At 38.8% G+C, this 21,315-nt stretch overlaps 1 protein-coding gene across 5 annotated transcripts in view; it reads left to right on the top strand.

Moving 5' to 3' along the window:
- LOC106869009 (inactive tyrosine-protein kinase transmembrane receptor ROR1) overlaps positions 1-21,315 on the top strand; it is a 390,499-nt gene that overhangs the window by 81,683 nt on the left and 287,501 nt on the right. Inside the window, exon 2 of one of the 5 annotated variants that reach the window (XM_089342867.1) lies at positions 13,583-13,664. The exons of the other annotated variants lie outside the window; for them this stretch is intronic. The gene's annotated coding sequence lies outside the window, so the exon portion shown is untranslated. The remainder of the gene's footprint in view (positions 1-13,582; positions 13,665-21,315) is intronic. 5 annotated transcript variants of the gene reach the window in all.

Here is a 21,315-nt window from a genome sequence, read left to right on the forward strand (position 1 = left end):
TCATATGAGAATCATGGAGACTGAATGAGAGAGAGAGAGAGAGTATGGGTATTACAGATGCACACACACACGTATACACACATGCGCACTCATAGCTTTTTTTTCCGAAATGGCAAAAATATAAAGCATGAAATATATTTGTCATGCATATGAACGATGATAAAGGAGTGACATATTACCCACACTCCACCTCACCTCTCCTCTCTCCTTTTTGGTCACCCTCTCTTTCCCTCCTCTCTATTTCTCCCCCTTTCTCTCCCTCCCATCCCACCTTCCCTCCTCTCTACTATATTCTGATGCCTCTCCTCTCTAGAGATATAATATACTTCACATTCCAACTATCTGGGCGTTATGGTTGACAAAGGGTGAAAAGCAGATTTCCAAACATTAAAAGCGTTAAAGAATTACACATATGTATATTGATGATGCCCATCCGATTAATTGCTAAATGATATGTAAAGTTTATATAAAAGGCCTCAACATTCCGCAAGCTTTGTTTCTATAAAGAATCATGACTATTTTCAGAACTTAAACCCCGTTTGATGCTAAAGTCTCCTGAGACCGCTTTTGGTTAGTTCTATGATGGAAAACATGCTATAAAGTATTTTTGTTTACGTTAAAATTAAGGCAATGAGCAGGCAGAATTATTAGGAACGTCCGATAAAATGCTCTCTTCTTGATTTTTACCTTTCGAATTCAAATCTCGAGGTCAGTTTGGGCTTTCGTCTGTTTGGCATCAAAATTACTAATCGGACTCTTGGATCAGTGGTTTCGGATTATTCCTCACCCCTTCAAAATTCCTAATCCAGTTGCTAGATCAGAAACAATATTTATATTAAAATTCTTATGTCCATCACAATTCTTATGTCCATCGTGGTTTTATTTCAGAACTTGCTTATTAAATCTTTGTTACGTTGTTCTCGTGGCTTAGTTTTGCTAACGGAAAAGGATTAAAGTACCTGTCGCAAACTGGGGTCGATGATCACGATTTATCTCTCACCTTTCAAAATTGCCGTCCTTGTGCCTAAATCTGAGACACAACTTACATTAAGATTCTAATGTCCATCGTAAATATATCTTATTTCTTTATTGCCCACAAGGGGCTGAACATAGAGAGGACAAACAAGGACAGACAAAGGGATCAAGTCGATTACATCGACCCCCAGTGGGTAACTGGTACTTAATTTAACGATCCCGAAAGGATGAAAGGCAAAGTCGACCTCGGCGGAATTTGAACTCAGAATGTAACGTTCTAACGTTTCTGCCAGCTCGCCGGGTATATATATATACGTGTGTGTGTGTGTGTGTGTGTGTGTGTGTGTGTGTGTGTGTGTGTTAACACACTTATAGTATTATCCCTTGTGTTAGGAGTTGAAATCTATACATATATATACAAAAAGGTTCCGTATTATACTGACAAGGGCTCTTCGGGAACCAATGCATATCGAACCAGGAAACCTCAGATTTCTAGGCAAACGTCTTAACCAGGCAGCCCTACCTGAATTCAGTGAAAGAGACACGCCCCAGTAACACTGTCTTGTATTTCAATATTGTTTAACCTTCTTTCACTTCGGTTGTTGTGGATTCATTCCAACGTGAAACAGGCAAAGATGTAAACCAAAACAAAAATGAGGTTGTCGGCCTTGAGGAAACGTGATTCATTCGTCACCATTATCATCAGTTCCATTATTGTTGTTATTATTATTATTATTATTATTATTGCTGTGGTTTCTGCCACATGTGGAATTAATCGTAGTTCTCATGTCAATGTAGGTCACACCAGTCTCAATTCCATAGTCTGATGCTGACCTGGAAATTTGAAGAACTGTTACATACATACACACACACACATGCATATATATATATATATATATATATATATATATACACACACACACATAAATATATACATACAGGCACACTTTCATAGGTGCGTATGTTTTTATATGTATATAAATGTATGTTAGTATGTTATACACATGCACACTTTTATATGCGTGTGTGAGTGTTTGAATACATAGGAGGGGAGAAAGAGAGAGAGAGAGGGAGAGAGAGATGGGGGATGGGCAATGAGACAGAAAGAGGGAATCTTATAGCTTATAAATATATATCTGTATATACATATGTGTGTGCATGGCTTTATATATTTGGTTACACACAACATATATATATATACTTAGATATTTACATACACACACACACACACACACACACACACACACACACATATATATATACACACACACACACACACACACACACACACACACACACACATACACGCGCATATATATATATATATATATATACACGCACACACGCGCATGTATATATGCATACATGCTTGCAAATATCTGCTGTATTGTATTATGTAACTCCATACAAGACATGGGTGTGGTGCAGTCTCAGATGAAGGTCAACGTACATAAGTAGGCCTTTCTTTCGTTTCTTTCTTTCTTCCTTCTTTGTAGTTATGTTCTTCCTAATTTCCCATCACCACCACCGCCATCACTGCCTCGACGACGTAGTTCCCTATTTATTTATTTGTTTGTTTATTTGTTTTCATTTAATTTTTGTTGTTGCTTTTGAATATCGGTGAGATTTTAATGAAACCGAAAGTGAAGTTGTTGATGGCTAATGATTGGTGGTTGTAGTGATGATGTGTTAATTGTTGTTGATGTTATGGTGGTAGTGGTTGTGGTGATGGTCTTAGAGATTAGAATATTGTGGAATATTTGTTTCCTCTCTCAATCTGCCATAAAGTAACACGTTTCCCTTATTATTATATATATATGTATGAGTATAACGAAAAAGAGAGAGAAAGAATGAATGATAGAGAGAAAAGAGAGGGATAGATAAATATATTGCGAGAGAGAGAGAGAGGGGGGATGGTGTGATATGGAGAAAGAGAAAGCGGACAGCTAGCTACATAGAGACAGAAAGATAGACAGATAGACAGACAGATATGGAGATAGATAGATAGATAGATAGATAGATGGGATGGAGAAACAGAAAGAGAGAGAGAGCCAAACGGACGGAGAGACACAGCAACAACTACAACAACAGTAACAGCTCACCCATCCCCCCCACACACTGACAGGCATACGCATATCTCACCCCTACCAGCACACAATTAAACATCCAAATTACATGTAATATCTAAGAACTGCACTGGTCTTAGTGACGACAATGCTGATGATGAGCATTTTGGCAAGCAGATTGTACAGTCTGCTGTTGCACCGGCTGTGTTTATTTCTTCAATGAACTATTTTCCTCTAACGACTGGAAGTACGTTTAATGACGTTTATATACACACATTCATTCACTCACTCACATTCTCTGTATTATTCTCTGAATCTGCTTCTCTCTGTCTGTCTGTCTGTCTCTCTCTCTCTCTCTGGTACACAGACAACGAATCACATATTTGTGTGTGTATTTCTTATATTTGTTGACAAACGTATACAAACATGTTCATTACACACACACACACACACACACACACATGCGTGTTTGTGTACACACACACACACGTCAACAGTCACACGCACAGGCGCACATACACATCGATACATGCATACGATATTATTAACGTATGTACTTACGCATATATGTGTGTAGCTGCCTATGTATATTTGTATGAGCGTGTATATATATATATATATATATAGTACAGAATATATGGTACAGAATATAGATTGGTAAAAGTTTTTATTTTTCATTTCCTTTCGAAATTATCCCTAACTTTTGTGGTATGTAGTATTTTTGCTGCTATTTCTAGCGAGTAGATGTCCTATTATAGGCGTCTCTGCATTTCTAATGAATAATACATAGTCTATTGACTGTTTTTACTCTCGCTAGGCCACTGGTGGTAAATAAAATTTCTAAAATTTTCTTTGCCACCCTATAATTTATTAATATATATATATATATATATATATATATATATATATATATATATATATATACGTGCGGACGTCTGTAGATGTATACACACACATCCCTAAAACGAACACTTAAACATTCCTCAATTCCCTACATATAAATCACACAACCATCAGCAACACCAACACCACAACAAACAAAAACAAAAAATCCCTCTGCACTCTAACCCTAACCCTTCTACCACACATCAAACCACCACCACCACATAATTCTTCTCCCCTAGTGTTAATTTTGTTAAATAGTGCAACACGTATTCACTCACACATCCAACATTCTCTAAACCCTACAACCCCCCCCCCCCGTAGCGCCCTAAATAATATACCACTTTCCACCACGAAAGCCCCCCCCCCCTATGCTTATCCTTTTTTAATTATTAGAAAAATTGCCTACAGGGACTTTGCTCTCTCTCTCTCTCTCTCTCTCCCTCTCTGTATCTATGTGAAATGATGAGAGTGGCGGTGGTGGTGTTGGTGGTGGGGGTTTATGAATGCACACTGACATGTGGGTGTGTTTTTTAATGAATGTATGTGCCGTCTCTCGCCGTCTCTTTCTCTCATGTGTGTGTGTGTGTGTGTGTGTGTGTGAGTATCTGTTTGATACATATACGTGTGTGTGTGTGTATCTATATATGATACATATACGTGTGTGTGTGTCTGTGTATCTATGTACGATACATATACGTGTGTGCGTGCGTGTGTCTGTGTGCTTTTCAAATATATGTATGCAAAGGTATGCAATGAACACGTACGTATATATATATATTTGTGTATGTTTGCTGTATATGTGTGCATGCATCAGCGTGCTCATATAATGTGAAAAGGGTTTATAGATGTAAACCCCCTCCCCCCCCCCCCCCACACACACATAGATAGATACGTACTTACATACATAGTGTATGTACAAAAAAGAACAACAAAAAACAACGAAACTAGATGCTGTGAGAGCTTTCCTATGCATGTCTGCATGGAAAAACGGACGCAAAGTACAGGCGATATTGATCGTGATGATGATGATGATGATGATGACGTCGATATTTGGGTCATGGGAAATCACTACGGGTTTCCCTTTCGTTAGAGGCCCGAGCAAACACTTCTCACAGATAAACTTGATATGCCACAGCTGAAACTGTGAAAGGACGGATTTATTATATGCACACGTTTATGTCATATATATATATATATATATATATATATATATTTACATTAAGCATAATGCGCAGATGAATTATAAAATATTATTTATATGTGTGTGTGTGTGTGTGTGTGTGTGTGTGTGTGTGTGTGTGTGTGTGTGTGTGTATACACAAACAAAAGTACATATATACTTTATATATATGCATATACGTGTGTGTGTGTGTTTATATATATATATATATAGTCATCCGTACATCATACATAAAGCAAATGCAAATATATATATATATATTCGTGTGATGTGCATATGCATATATATATATATGTATTGTATATATGTGTGTATATATATATATATGTATATGTATATATTGTATATGTGTATATTGTATGTGTATGTATATATATTTATGTATTATGTCTTTGTGTGTATATATATATATATATATATATATATATATATATATATATGTAAAGCCATCTGTTCACACTTAATTCAAATGCATATATACATGTCTGTTTATGTTTAAAAGATTACACACACACACACACACACACACACACACACACTCGTGTATATGTGAATGTATAATATATATATATATCATATATATGCAACATTATACTCGCACATGCAAATGCTCCCACGCATAAATGCATTCATCATGTGTGTGAACATATGCATTCGCGAATGTCACTCTATAAGGAATGTGTGTGCGTGTGTATATATATATATATATATATATATATATATATAACCATCTCCGTTTCTCCAAACGTATTATCTTACGAGACATACCGCTTTGTTTATATATTTATTGATGTTGTTGTTGTTGTTTGTCTTTGAGAATCTAAGCCTTTGTTTACACACTGTATTAGTTACGTTACGTATTGTATATGTTACAATGTTGTTGAGAAAACTAAATTCCGATGCTTGTCTCTGCAAGTTGCAAAATAATAAATGTTTCGCATAGAATTGGTGGGAAATTTTGTCGGGTGGTGGCGGAAGCGTTGTCTTTTGATTTCTCTTACCTTTTGTCTTCATAGTTCTGCCATGCTGGAGCACCGCCTCGAACGAAGCCTTTAGTCGATCACATCGACTAAACAGTATTTCATCTCTTTTATCTCTTTTACTTGTTTCAATCATTTGGCTGCGGCCATGCTGGAGTACCGCCTTTAGTCGAATCAAATCGACCCCAGGACTTATTCTTTGGAAACCTAGTACTTATTCTATCGGTCTCTTTTTGCCGAAACGCTAAGTGGGGTGGGGTGGGGTGGGGTGGGGTGGGCTTGTCTTGTGAGTCCGCAGATGGCTAGTGAGGACAATCTGCGCCCGAAAGAGAGAGACAGAGAGAGACAAACTAAGCGGTAGAGAGAGAGACAAACATAGAAGAACAATCGTAGAGACGGACAAAGTGGCAGAGAGGGAGAAAGACAGAAGGACAGAGAGTGAGAAGCAGACAGGTAGACAGAAACGGTGGCGGAGGGAGGGGGTACGTACTGAAGAGTGGAGGAGCGATGGAGAAGTGAAGAGAGAGAGAGAGAGAGAAGCAAACAGAAAGGAAAAGTGGGAGAGAGATATACAGAGAGGGAGGGAAGGAGAAAGACAGACATAAGGACAGAGTGAGAGGCGGACAGACAGGGGGATGGACTGAGGGGAGGAGGGGCGGACTGATGGGAGGAGGGACGGAGAGAAGGCAGGGCGAGGGTAAGAATTAATTCTACTAAAATAAATGAAACCTCACGTAAAAACTACAATGTCTCCACTTTTGTCTTGAACTACAAAAGAATGAAATAATCAAAATTAGAATTAAATTCCACCCCCACCCCTTCTTTTATAATTGCCTCAGTGGGAAACCTTCCTTGATATTCTTTTAATGATTATTGCTGTGTCTTCTAAGACTAAATCTTTGTCCTCCTTCGCTTCCACGTCGACCACCATTATTTACGTAAGTGTATATATATATATATTCTCTAATGTATGCGTTTGATGATGATGCTGATGGTACTGATAATGATGATGATGACGATGTATGTAACATCAAAAGGGGTAATGCCACCCAAAAAGCAACCGGTGCTGAAGGAAATGCAATAGTAATTCATTACTTCCTCCACCCTGTCTGTCTGTGTGACTATGCGGGTATGAGTATATACTTATGACTATATAGGTGTATCTTTGTTTTTTTCTTTTGTTGTTTTTTTACACAGAATTTAAGAAAATATATGTAATGTACGTGTGTATATGTGTACGTATGTGTGTGTGTAATATATAATAGTTTAAATATATACATGATAGGTCGCTAGCCAATACACATTCGTTATTTTTCTCTCCCTGTTTCTTTCTGTGGAAGAGCGTAGGCTCGAAACGTTAAAGACTTTTTTCACTTCCCGAACGTTAAACTAATACATCTGTTTCTTGTCTACACCACCTGTCTTCGTCTTTTGTTTCTTTGTGAATTCTTCCCCCCCCCCTATATATATATATATATATATATATATATATATATATATAGGTGGAGGCGCAATGGCCCAGTGGTTAGGGCAGCGGGATCGCGGTTTCGATTCCCAGACCGGACGTTGTGAGTGTTTATTGAGCGAAAACACCTAAAGCTCCACGAGGCTCCGGCAGGGGATGGTGGCGAACCCTGCTGTACTCTTCCACCAAAACTTTCTCTCACTCTTACTTCCTGTTTCTGTTGTGCCTGTAATTCAAAGGGTCAGCCTTGTCACATTCTGTGTCACGCTGAATATCCCCGAGAACTACGTTCAGGGTACACGTGTCTGTGGAGTGCTCAGCCACTTGCACGTTAATTTCACGAACAGGCTGTTTCGTTGATCGGATCAACTGGAACCCTCGACGTCGTAAGCGACGGAGTGCCAACAACAATATATATATATATATATATATATATATATATATATATATAGGTATATGTGTTTTATCTGCGTGTGTGTATTAAATCTACACACACACACACACACACACACACACACACATATATTAAGGTTGTACCGAAAGTAATGCAAAAGTGAGCATAACTTTTGAACCCTTCGCCACACAGCCACCCTTGCGCCTATATATATATGTATATATATATGTATATATATCTGTGTGTGTGTGTGTGTGTGTGTGTGTGTGTGTTACATCCATTGATATATTCCAAATCAATGATGATAACAAAGGGGGTAAAATAGTCTTGAAATGTAGATTGTAGCAGATTCTTTTACTGTTTTTCACAGGAACATTTCACAATTCCAAGAAGACGCTATGAAAACAAGATCAAACTTCAAACTGAAATATTCTTTTGTTGTTTTCCTTATTATTTTTGTAATTATATATTTTTGGAGGTTTTTCAATGTTATCTGGAAGTGTTTTCTGTTTCTTTTGTTTTTTTCTTTTTAATGCGTTTTTTTTACATTCATATATTATGCATAAGACGCACATACATATATAATTACATATATATAATCTACCTACACACACACACGCACACACATATATATATATCAACAAATATATGTCGTGTGTGTGTGTGTGTGTTTACCATTTCTTAAGACCTCTAAATATGTTTTTATAATGCTTAAATGATTTGAGATATTGCCTTTTTATAACGTTTGTGAAGTTGCCGACGAAAGACTATTGCAGTACAATAAGGCCGCCATTATCACCGCCAACGGCAGCAAGAATTACAACAGCAACAACAACAAAAATAATAATAGTAATAATAACAATAAATAATAATAATAATCTTTTGCCGTTGTTGAAATCTTTGCTTGTGAATACAATCACATTATACTTTAAGGATATTCAATGTTACTGTTACTAAAGTAGTACCCGTCAAAAATGACGGGGTTTATTTTTTATCTCATGATAGTAATTCTTAATCTTCACGCTTCAAGCCTCTCCCCATGTTCCTTTTGTGTTTCATCTTGAATTCTTTCAACTATTATTACCTTATAGTATTCCGCCAGGGTCGGTTTTGCCTTTCATCCTTTCAGGGTCGATAAAAGAAGTACCAGTTGATCACTGGGGGTCGTCGTCGTCGTTGTGAGTGTCGTAGTGGTAGTTTGCTGTTTCCAGGTCAGCTTTGATCGATCAGACCTGATCAAAGGCTCTCCAGCCTTGACTCTCCCTTTTGATGATGGCAATGATGATGATAATAAGTACAACATGAATTCCACTCTACCTTGCTCCTTATAAATCTGGGGGTCTTTTCTATGTAAAAAAAGGGGACAAGAATGGCTTATGCACCATCTCCGCCACCACCATCATTACAACCGCCGTCATCGCCGCCGTCATCGCCGCCGCCACCACCTCCAAGCCACCCACTAAGTGCGATTAACTCTTCACACTGTTTCTGCTGCACTGCTGTGAACTACGAATGCAGGGGAGCAGAATGGCAAAGGTAGAAACGATGAGGAGGTGCGGCGTGGTGTAAATAAGGTGCAGCAGAGTGCAGCGATGAAGAGGGAGAATAAGAACCAGTGGTGGTGGTGGTAGTCGTGCTGTGATGGTGCACTGTTGTGTTGTGTTGTGTAAATAGGGTACAGCAGAGTGCAGTGATGGAGAGGGGGATGCTGTGGTGGTGGTGGTGGTGGTGGTGATGGTGGGTGTTGAGGATGGCGGCGGTGAGGATAGTGGTAACCGTAGTGGTAGGGCTGATGCCGGCAGAGGTACTGGTGGTGGTGGTAACTACAGTAGTGGTGGTGGTGGTGATAGTGGTAACCGTAGTGGTGGTGGTGATAGTGGTAACCGTAGTGGTGGTGGTGGTGGTGGTGGTGATGATGCTAGTGTTGAAGGTGGCGGCGGTGTTGATGGTGGCAGCCGTAGTGGTAGTGGTGATGATAGTGATGGTTGTGGTTGGTGTCGGTGGTAGTAGCAGTAGAGGCACTAGGAGTGGTTAATATAGAGCTGGTGTTGGTGGTGATGGCGTTTGTGTTGGCAACGGTGGTGGTGGTGGTGTTTCGTCACTCAGGTATCAATCAAATTTATTTTGGTAGTGGTAGTGGTAATAGTAGAAAATGGCAGTGTGAGTAGTAGTAATTGTGGTGGTAAATGGTATGGTGGTACTGACAGTGCTGGAAGATGGTATGGTGATGGTAGTAGCGTTGGTGGAGGTGGCGGGGGGTAGTGGTTGTAATTACCATCACTACCATTACCACCAATCCACTTCCCCAACCCCTCTACACCATCCACCTATTGACCTATTTAACGACATAACTGAATCTGCCCCCACCCCCTTTTTTTTAATCCCCTGCTCACCCTCGGCCCTGCTGCGCCTCCACCAATGGTCCCCAACGCTGTTGTACTCTTCCATCACCGTACACGATGTTAAGGATGATATGATGATGATGTTCATGATGGTGATGATTGAGACGATCATCATCAAGTACATTTTGATTAAGTGGTATGATGGTGGTGAAGGAGGAGCGGGGTGAGGAAGAGGGCTTGATGGTGAGGGTTAATATTCACAATGACATCTACGACATAACGATTGGCTGCTGACGAAGACGACGATAATAATGATGATGATAATGTTAAAACGAAGACGGTAATATTGATGATGGCGTTGGAAGCTGTTTTTGTTGTTATTGCTGTTGATAATGATAGTAACTTTGATGATGATGATAACTAATATTTATAATAATAATAATAATAATAATAATAATAACCAGATGACGTTGATGACACCAGACCATTGGCAAATTAAGACAGTTAAAATGATGGCGGCGGTGGCACCGGTGATGGTAGCAGCAGCGGTGGTGGTGAATAGTGGTGGTGTTGGTAGTGTGGTTAACGATGTTGGCCGCCATATTGTTGTTTATGTTGTTGTTGTTGCTGATTGTGGTGGTGGTGGCGGTAGTGGTGGTGTTCTTGTAATGACGTCGGCGGGGGCAATTATTACAATCCACCCTTATTGTTCATTGGTGACCTCATCACTTACTATACCAGCATCTCTCTTTAATACTCCCCACACACTCCCGCGCGCGTACGTACTCCAAAGTGATGCTGACAATAACAGCAAGTAATGATGACATGTGACGATAAATGCAAAACAATGATGACGATGACGACGATGATAATGATGGTGGTGGCGGTGGTGGTGGTGATGGTGACAGTTTTGGTAATGGTAATAATTACGTTGCTTATGATTATTGAAGGTGTTGTAGGTAATTATGATGATGATGATGATGCTGCTGCTGGTAGACGACGGTGGTAGTGGAGGTGAGGTTGCTGGTAGCGGCAGTGGTGGTAGTGATAACGGTAGTAGTAGTAGTAGTAGTAGTAGTAGTAATGGTGCTGCTGCTTCTACTGCCGCTGAGATGAACTATGGCAAAGGTGGTAATTGCGATTAAAGATAATGATGACGATAATGACGATGATGATGATCAGGACAGCGATAATGATGGTGGTAGTTTGTCGAAAATGATGATGATGGCGATAATGATGATTATGACATCATTTCCGCTCTACCTTAACCTTGTGAATTTGAGATTTTTTTCTATGTTAAAGGAGATAGGAATGGTTTAAGCATTATGCAGATTACACATCATACACATACATAATACAGACACCAACACACACACACACACACGTACATTTTTATTGATAGTGTGATCCGAGAAATTCTTGGTACAGGAAGTTAGTATCAAGCATGGAAGTACACAGCTTGTGTATATGACATAAAGCGGATGTTACTCCGTCGACAAAGTTTATTAATGAATATATGTTGTACACTTCGTCCCGTATCGAATTCGATGGAGATTTCGATAAGATGACCGCCGATACACAGCTCATGATTATCTATCTATCTATCTATCTATCTATCTATCTATCTATCTATCTATCTATCTATCTATCTATCTATATATATATATATATATATATATGTATATAAAATATTCTTTTATTCGTTTGCTTGTTTCAATCATTTGACTGCGGCCATGCCGGAGCACCTACTTGAAAGGGTTCTAGTCGAAGAAATCGACCCCAGGACTTATTTCGAAACATTGTTCTTACTCTAGTGAGGAGGACGTAAACACACTAACTCCGGTTGCCGAATAGTGATGGTGGGTACACACACACGCACACACACACACACACACACACACACACACACACACACACACACACACATATATGCGACGGACTTCTTTCAGTCTCCGTACATCAAATACACTCGCAAGACTTTGGTCGGGCCAAGACTATTGTAGAAGACACTCACCCAAGGTGCTACGCTGTGAGACTGAACCCAGAACCTTGTGGTTGGGAAGCAAGCTTCTTACCACACAGCCATGCCTGCACACACACACACACACAAACACATATATATATATATACATACACAGACACACGCATGCAAGCACATATATAATCCCATCGATAATGGGGTGAAATTGTGAGGATTTTGGTCGATAACCGAGTAGGGGTGAGCGTGTCCACGTCCTTTGTCTGGTTTTTTCCTGTTTTCCATCTGTTACTTCGTCATCTTTCTGTGCAAGTTTTTCACACTCATTCCCTCTCTTTATATACACACGTATGTAAGTACGATTGTCTGGACGTTTGTAAACACACGCATGCATATAAACATTTTATTAATTATAAGGAATTTTAACGGAGCCACAAGTTCAAACATTATTTTTGTTCGAGGGAAGAGGTCGTGTGAAGAGAGAAATATTGATGATATCGATCCAGAGTATATAAGTACTAGTTTATTTCATCGATTTCAGAAAATAACAGAAAGCTAAATAGTTTCCAACCAATGAGATTTGTTTGAACTGATGAAATAAAAGGCGTAAATTTTGACCTAATGATCTAATAGCATAAAGAATACCGATGGCGTATCCTTTATATGGGAAATATACTGTTCAAATAATAATAATAATAATTTACTATAGGCACAAGGCCCGAAATTTGAGAGGAGGGTGCAAGTTGATTACATCGACCCTTGTACGCCACTGGTACTTATTTTAATGGATCTCGAAATGATGAAAACATATAATAAGAATAAGAAGAATATTGAATGGAATGGGCTACTCGACCTCAAGAAAATTCTAACTGGGTCCCACCTGCAAGGTCATGCACTGTTTATCTTGATACGAGATCAGCATGTCGCGCACATATGGTTGTGATGCATGTGCTTGATGTACCCTTATCAGATGGGTAGTCATGATGGGTATATTGGGCGTCGTATATTTGTACCCCAGCGTCACTTTGATGGCATGCATTTCTGTCTCAATAATAATAATAATAATAATGATAATAGTAATCTTTTCTCCATTTTAGAAACTTTATTCTCACCAGTGAGAATTAACCCAGTAATTTACACGTTATTATTTGTAGCTTTATCTGCTTCGAGTTTCCTCCGATCCAGATAAGAATTATTTCACATTCTTTAAGCGTGTGTGTGTGTGAAAACTTTTGAAGTATTTGTGCATTTATGTGATGTAAATATTAATACTTGTTTGTGCATTAATATCTTCACCTTTTTTTTTTTTCTTTACAGGTAAGTGTCTGAACAGCAATTTGTATTAATATATTTACATGGAATCGTTTGGATTGATGTTTGGAACTAAATTCTTCTGGAGGTATTGTAAGGAATTTTGTCCCCGTTCTTTATTTGTTTCATTTTTTAAAAGTCTTTGAGTCAGTAGGTGTTGGTATTTTCTTTTTATCATAGCATGTATATTATTAATTAATTCATTCATTACATTTTCCCGCCGCTCGCTACATTAAGTTTGATAGCATTAACTTGATTTTTATTAACTTTTATGGCTCATGGAGATGGCGTCTGTAGGTAAATTGTTTACGCCTACTCGAGTGCTTAAATCTTTTTACTAAAAATTCTTTCCTTGAGAAAACATATTCGAGTTTATATGAATCCTTTAAAACTGCATATGTAATACATCTTATTTATTGTTTATTTCCAAAATCAATATTGAAATTTGAGAGGTCACAGCTCCAGTCTACGGATATGTGATTAAAATTTCGTAGGAAAGTATCATAAGATGGATTCTTAAAGCCGATCCAACTGGCAAGAGACTTAGTTTGGCCAAGGCATGTATATATACATGCGCATATGCATGTGTATACATGCACACTATCAGAAATCGGGCATCAACATTATCGTCACAAGCATTGTTTTATCTTAAATTTTTATATTCAAGTTTTCCCCACGCTGTTGTAATCGGTTCGGTGCATCTGCATTATTGCATATCGCTTCGTCTGCACCCACCCAGCAGCTCCACTCCCATCTGCCCACTAATATTCTGAGGTGCATGACGTCACCACTCCTCCTCCCTCCCCTGTCTTATTAATTAATATCCCACCGTTACAGCTTACTGCATTTTTAGCACCCTACAGACGTCTACACCCAATTCGTTCTATATAGCCACACCAGTTCTCTTTCTTTCTCCTTCTCTCTATCTGTCATCTTTCTCTCTCTTTTTCTCCATCGTCTCTCTTTCCCTCTCTCACTCTCTCTGTCTCTCCATGGTGATCTCTCTTGGTGTAAACGTCATTTAAAATAGCTTCATTTTGAATTTGAACTCAAGAGAGATTTTGCAAGGACTCGAGATCGTATTGAGCCACCGCAAGGGTTTTTAAGTCGAATGCCGCTTGCACAACACTACAACGACTCTCAGTGCAAGATATCCAGCTCAGTTGAGCAGTGGTTTTTGTATATACGAGTTCGCACTCTTTTAGAGGGATGAATTGGCAAAGACCCTGGGTCCCTCTTTGTAAGTGGGCTTACTCCACCCTTGGACACCAACCCGAGTATTTCTACATACATGTCCGGAATACATGCATATATACACATATATACATGGCATTGGATATATATGTATGTGTGTGTGTGTGTGGTGTGTGTATAAAATATTTCTCTCTACCTGCCTTACCTTGCTAATTGCTTTCAATGGTAACGTACACAAACAATATAGGTTTTTTTTTATCCAGTGTCAGTATGTGAGTTCATACATATGTGTGTGTGCATGTGTGTATACACATACACAAGTATATATATGTATGCATGTATGTATGCATTGTATGTATGTAGTATTATAGATATGTATATATATATATATATATATATATTTATATATATGTGTTTGTGTATTATATATGTATGTACATATTACACGCTCACACACACACACACACACACTTATATATACGTGTGTGTGTGTGTGTGTGTGTGTGTGTGCAAAAAAAAAAAGAAACGCCGATAAAAACAAAAAGAAACAAACCACTCCACCTTTATTAGTTCTTTTAGTGTTTTATTCTAAGTAATTTTTTTGGGAGCGGTTTTACTTATTTCTCTAATCTCCTTCGCAGCTTCTTTGCCCTTCGCTATCATTTCTTTCACTCTTCATGCTCTTTACCGCCCTCTATCTCATCCCCTCACTCTCTTGCGTATATACCCATACATACATACATACATATATATATATATATATATATATAGTATATATATATATTTGTATATATATATATATATATACATACATACATGCACACACTACGTACTCCTGCAACCAAATAACAAAATCAATTCCGAGTATAATTAAGCTGTGACAGCATGTCTAATTAAGTCACGAATGAGATGCAAGCAAAGCAACAACAATAATAACGGCACGACAACAGCCACTTGTTGATGGCGTTGTTGTTTTTTTGTGACGACAGCCCGAGGACATTTCGTTGGGGGAAACATGGCAGCGATGTTTCACAGTAAGCAAGCGTTACTATCATCGCATCTTCTTTCGCTTCCCACATACCACCACCACCACCACCACCACCGCTACTATTGCATTTCGTATCTTCTCTGTTCATATCGTGATTTCATGTTCTCTCTCTCACTCTTTCTCTCTCTCTCCCTCTCTCTTTTATTGTTTCTCCCCCCCCCCCCTGTGTCTCTTTCCTTGAGCCTCTCTTCTTTCTTGTCTCTTTCTCTTTAATTCTGTCTCACTCTCTCCTCTCTCTCCCTCTGTCTTTGTTCCTCTCTCTGTCTCTGTCTCTCTCTCTCTTACTATTTCTGTCTCTTTCTCTTCCCCTCTTTGTCCCTCTCTTTCTCTTTCACTGTCTCTCTCCCACTTGTCTTTCTCATTCCCTCTCATCTCTCTCTTTCTCTTTCTCTCTCTCTCTCTCTCTCTCTCTCTCTCTCTCTCTGTCCCCTTCTCTCTACCCTTTCATCTCACTGTCTCTTTCTGTCCCTCTTACCCTTTCTTTCCCCTTCCGACTCTTTTTCTATCCTTTCACTGTCTCCTTTGTCCCCTTTTTCTCCTTGTCTGTCCCTTTCCCTCCGTTTTCTGTCTTTCTCCCTCTAACTCCTCCTCCTACTGTTCCTCCAATACCTCTTCATCCTGCTACTTCATCCTATCCCATTGCCGTACCTCTCACTGCCACCCTTTCAACCTTCTTATAAGAAGTGAGGGAGGACCAAGCAAACTGTTTATGTACACAGAAACACAAATATTTATTTACATATGTCACAATTAGTTTCTAGATTGTGTGTAAGGTGGCGAACTGGCAGAATCGTTAGCACGCGGGACGAAATGCTTAGCGGTATTTCGTCTGCCGTTACGTTCTGAGTTCAAATTCCGCCGAGGTCGACTTAGCCTTTCATCCTTTCGGGGTCGATAAATTAAGTAATTGACTTAATCCCTTTGTCTGTCCTTGGTTGTCCCCTATATGTTTAGCCCCTTGTGGGCAATAAAAAAAAAATAAGAATCGTGAGCACGCCGGGCGAAATTCTTAACGGTATTTCGTCTGCCGTTACGTTCTGAGTTCAAATTCCGCCGAACCTCCAAGTTACGGGGGGCGTAACCACACAACATCGGTTGTCAGGCGATGGTGGAGGTGGCGGGGGGAGGCAAACACAGACACACGAACATATACATATATATATACGACGGGCTTCTTTCAGTTTCTTTCTACTGAATCCACTCACTAGGCGTTGGTCGGCCCGAGGTTATAGTAGAAGACACTTGCCCATGGTGCCACACAGTGGGACTGAACCCGGAACCATGTGGTTGGTAAGCAAGCTACTTACCACACAGCCACTCCTGCGCCTATATGTGTATTTGTATATGTATATATATGTATGTATATATGTATGTATATATATATATATATATCTTTATTACACATTTGTCAATCTATCCTTATATGCATGTATGTACGTGTATACATGTATCTATCAATCTATCTATCTCTGTATCTACTTACCAATCTCTTTATCCATGTATGGATGGATGGAAGGGTATACCCATCCTTCATATCCATCTGAGCAGAGTACCCGCCACCGTCCCACAGCAAACATATCCACCCGACGTAACGAAGCTCCCACCTCCAATGTAAACCTTGATTGTTTCTCTATATTTAGAGGCCCTCTTCTTTTCGCCGCCCCCGCCGCCGCCTCCAACCATCACTTTTCCAGAACGTCAGCTGTTTGGGAATAACGAACGACACGAAGCAGGGACTTTGGGAGTTGATGAGAAAATGAGAGAGGGGGGGGGAGAAAGGGAGCATGTGTGTGTGTGTGTGTGCGAGAAATAGATAAATAGATGAAGAATCAGAAAAAGAGAGAGAATGTGTGTGTGTGTGTGTGTGTGTGAGATGGAGAAAGAATATGTGAGAAAGAGAGATGAAATATGTGTAAGAGAAGCTATTAAGGGGGACAAATAGGGACAGATAGATAGATAGATAGATAGATAGATACAGAGAGGGAGAGAGAAATAGTGAATTGAGGATACGGTTGAGAGGCACCAACGGCTTCAGTATTTGTATGACGGCAGCGTTGGTGGTGGTGGTCGTGGTGGTGGTTATGGTTACGTATATGGTAGTATAGGAGACGGTGGAGGCTTGACTTGGGAGTCTTACATCAAAATGCAGAGAAACAGGTTTTCTGAAAGGTAGTGGAAGATGGGGGGGGGGGCACTTGGATTGTTCCTCTTTTTTTAATTGTTTTTGTTTCGTTTGTTCTTGTTTTGTTCTTCGGTGGAATGTTAGAATTTTCTGGCTCTTTTATATAAGACAAGAAGAGATGAAGATAACTGAAGGATCTCGTTGGCGGCGGCGGCGGTGGTGGTGGTGGTGCGTGTTGTGATGATGCTTGTAAATGGTAGGCTGGTGCTGTTAGTGATGTTGAAGAGAGAGAGAGAGGGGGAGGTTGAGTTGAGGGTAGTTTGGGGAGTTAGTGATAATAATGGTGGTGTTGTTGTTGTTGTCGGTGGTGGTGGTGTTGCCCATATGTGGGAGTAATGCTGTTCATGATGATGATGATGATGGTTGTGACGAATGTGGTACCACTAGTGTTAGCTCTGTTCTTGATACCTGTTGTGGCGGTGGCGATATTGTACCTCCAATGTTGTTGTTGGTGGTGGTGGTAGTATTAGAATTAATAGGTGTATTGTTTATTGTATCTATTATCTGTGAAGTAGTAGTAGTGGTGGTGGTGGTGGTGGTGGTGTAAATTGGTGGATATTAGTAGCTGACGTGACGCTAATAGTAATTGTGGTTATAACGTGAAGGCGTGTGGCCTATAGATTAAGTATCTTGCACTCAAAATCGCAAGACCGTGGTTTCGATTCCAGAACTGGGCGAAGCGTTGTGCTTTTGAGCAAAACACTTCATTTCACATCGATCAGGGATTACTTCGATCTTTGACCTATGGCAGACACACACACACATTACATATATGCAGATGTTACACAGCTGTATATCTATATATAATACATATTTGTGTATCTGGGTTCGTATTTTGTATGTATAATGTACATAATAAATATACGTAATCTATATAAATAATATAATACATCTATGTATAAATGTATATATTTATTCATAGGACAATAGTTTAAAATGTAGTTATTTAATCGCATTCATTGGCACTTCTTGCATCTGTTTCCACATATCAGACTGTTCACCCAGAAGTAAATGATAGTGTGAGATCTTACGGCTCCATCAGAGAATTAACAAACTGCCACTAATATATCATCTTGTAGTTGATTTGCAGTAAATACAAGATGAGTCTGGATGTGAGGTCATGAGCGAATTCGCAGGACTTAGGAATTACGAGTTTTATAAATATATTGAATTCTAATAACCGTTTATTGGTGTTGCTGCGATGAAATAGAATAATGATATGTCTGTTAGTTTGTTAACTTCTTCATATATGCTTATTACTCTTCGCCAGTTCGCCATTTTATGTGTTGTGTTTGTATGTGTATATATATATCACCGATAGATAGATAGATGCAAATATCTGTATACACAGGGAATGGCTCCCTTTCAAAGCATTTTATATTAAACGGACGACTCTTCTCTCCTTTATTAATCTTTTATTAAAAATATTTTCATATGTCCTTATAAGGTTTCGAAATGTTAATGGTTATAGGAAGGTTAATATTGCAAACCAAACACAGGGGACTTACTAATAAGGGAATATGAAGAAACTTTAATAAAAAAAAAAAGATTTAACCGAAACACAGTCGTGTCTTTTTTTCATATAATATAGTCTGATATAGGGTGCGTGTCTATTATACCTCTATATTTGTGTGTGTGAGTGCATGCACTAAAATATGTTTGTGTGTGTGTGTGTATATATATATATATATATATATATATATATATATATATATATATATATATATGAGAGAGAGAGTACATGTACGCGCGGATGTACACAAGTACATTAATGTATGTATGTCTGTGTCTATGTATAAGCTATATGTATTCAGATATATTTACACCCATATATTCGACAGTGTAAATATATATATATACATATGGGTGTGTGTATTTGTGTGTGTGTCTCTCTCTCTCTCTCTCTCGCGCTCTCTCTCTCGCTCTCTCTCTCGCGCTCTCTCTCTCGCTCTCTCTCTCTCTCGCTCTCTCTCTCGCTCTCTCGCTCTCTCTCTCTCTATCTCTCTCTCTATCTCTCTCTATCTCTCTCTCTCTCTCTCTCTCTCTCTCTCTCTCTCTCTCTCTCTCTCTCTCTATATATATATATATATATATATATATATATATATTATATATATATATATATATATATATATATATATATATATATATATATATATATGTAGACACATACATACATATATACACATACCCCGAGTTGAAATCAAAGTCAAACATACCCAGCCATATATCCACACACGCACAAAATACCCTCATCTGTAGCATACATGAACACGCACGTATATACAAACAAACATGCATGCATACAGACACACACACAGCACCCCCTTTATGTATATAGTAGGTAATTGCCTTATGCTTGTTAATATCTGTTTTATACCTACGCACGCGCGTGTTTCCATGCGCGTGTGCAAACAGTTATAGAGACACAAGGTAATTTAGATGAAGCTAGGGGAATAGAAGGGCTGAGATTGTCGACTCCGGTTTTATAGTACGTATTTGATGGTTCCCGATGGGATTTGAACTTGAAGAACATGAATCACTGAAGCATTCACCGTTTAACATCCTACACGGCTCTCAACCATGGGCGCCGACGCCATCCCTTGGAATAAAATTTTTAAGTTAGATATATATATATACATATATATATATATATATATATTAATGAGCTGTGTGTTTTTATGTGCATGTGTGTTTGCATGCATGTACGTATGTGTCTGTGTATGTAAACATATATATATATAATATATATATACACACACATGCATACATATATATAATATATATGTACCTTCTATATTATAATGTGCATCTAACTATACATACATACATGTATGTATGTACATACACACGTGTACATATATGTATATGTATACACACATATACTATGTATGTGTGTATACACTTACCTTGCTTTCTCTTAGACTCAGAGTGGGAGTGGAGATTACTTGAGCACTACTGCGTGTGTTCAGTATTGTGTATCTCTGGAGTTTGCCTGTAGACTTTATATAAGCATGTATGTATGTATGCATGCATGCATGTACGTACGTGCACGAAAAACCCAGGAAACAGCTAAGTCATATATGAAATACACTATGAAAGCAAAGCTATTTTCATGTGTTAAAACATGCCAATAACCACTCATAATCACTCATTTACTTCCACAAAGCACGACAACATCGCGTCACTGCCTTCATTTCGAGACCAAAAAGGTGTTCAAACATTAATAGGGTGAAGAATGCCAGTGCTTGAATCTAAGGGAATTTGGAAGATTTTTTTTTATTAATATGAGAAACCGGGCATTACAAACACAGA

Source organism: Octopus bimaculoides, chromosome 26, assembly GCF_046866305.1.
Source record: "Octopus bimaculoides isolate indiv1 chromosome 26, ASM4686630v1, whole genome shotgun sequence".
Classification (NCBI taxonomy): domain Eukaryota; kingdom Metazoa; phylum Mollusca; class Cephalopoda; order Octopoda; family Octopodidae; genus Octopus; species Octopus bimaculoides.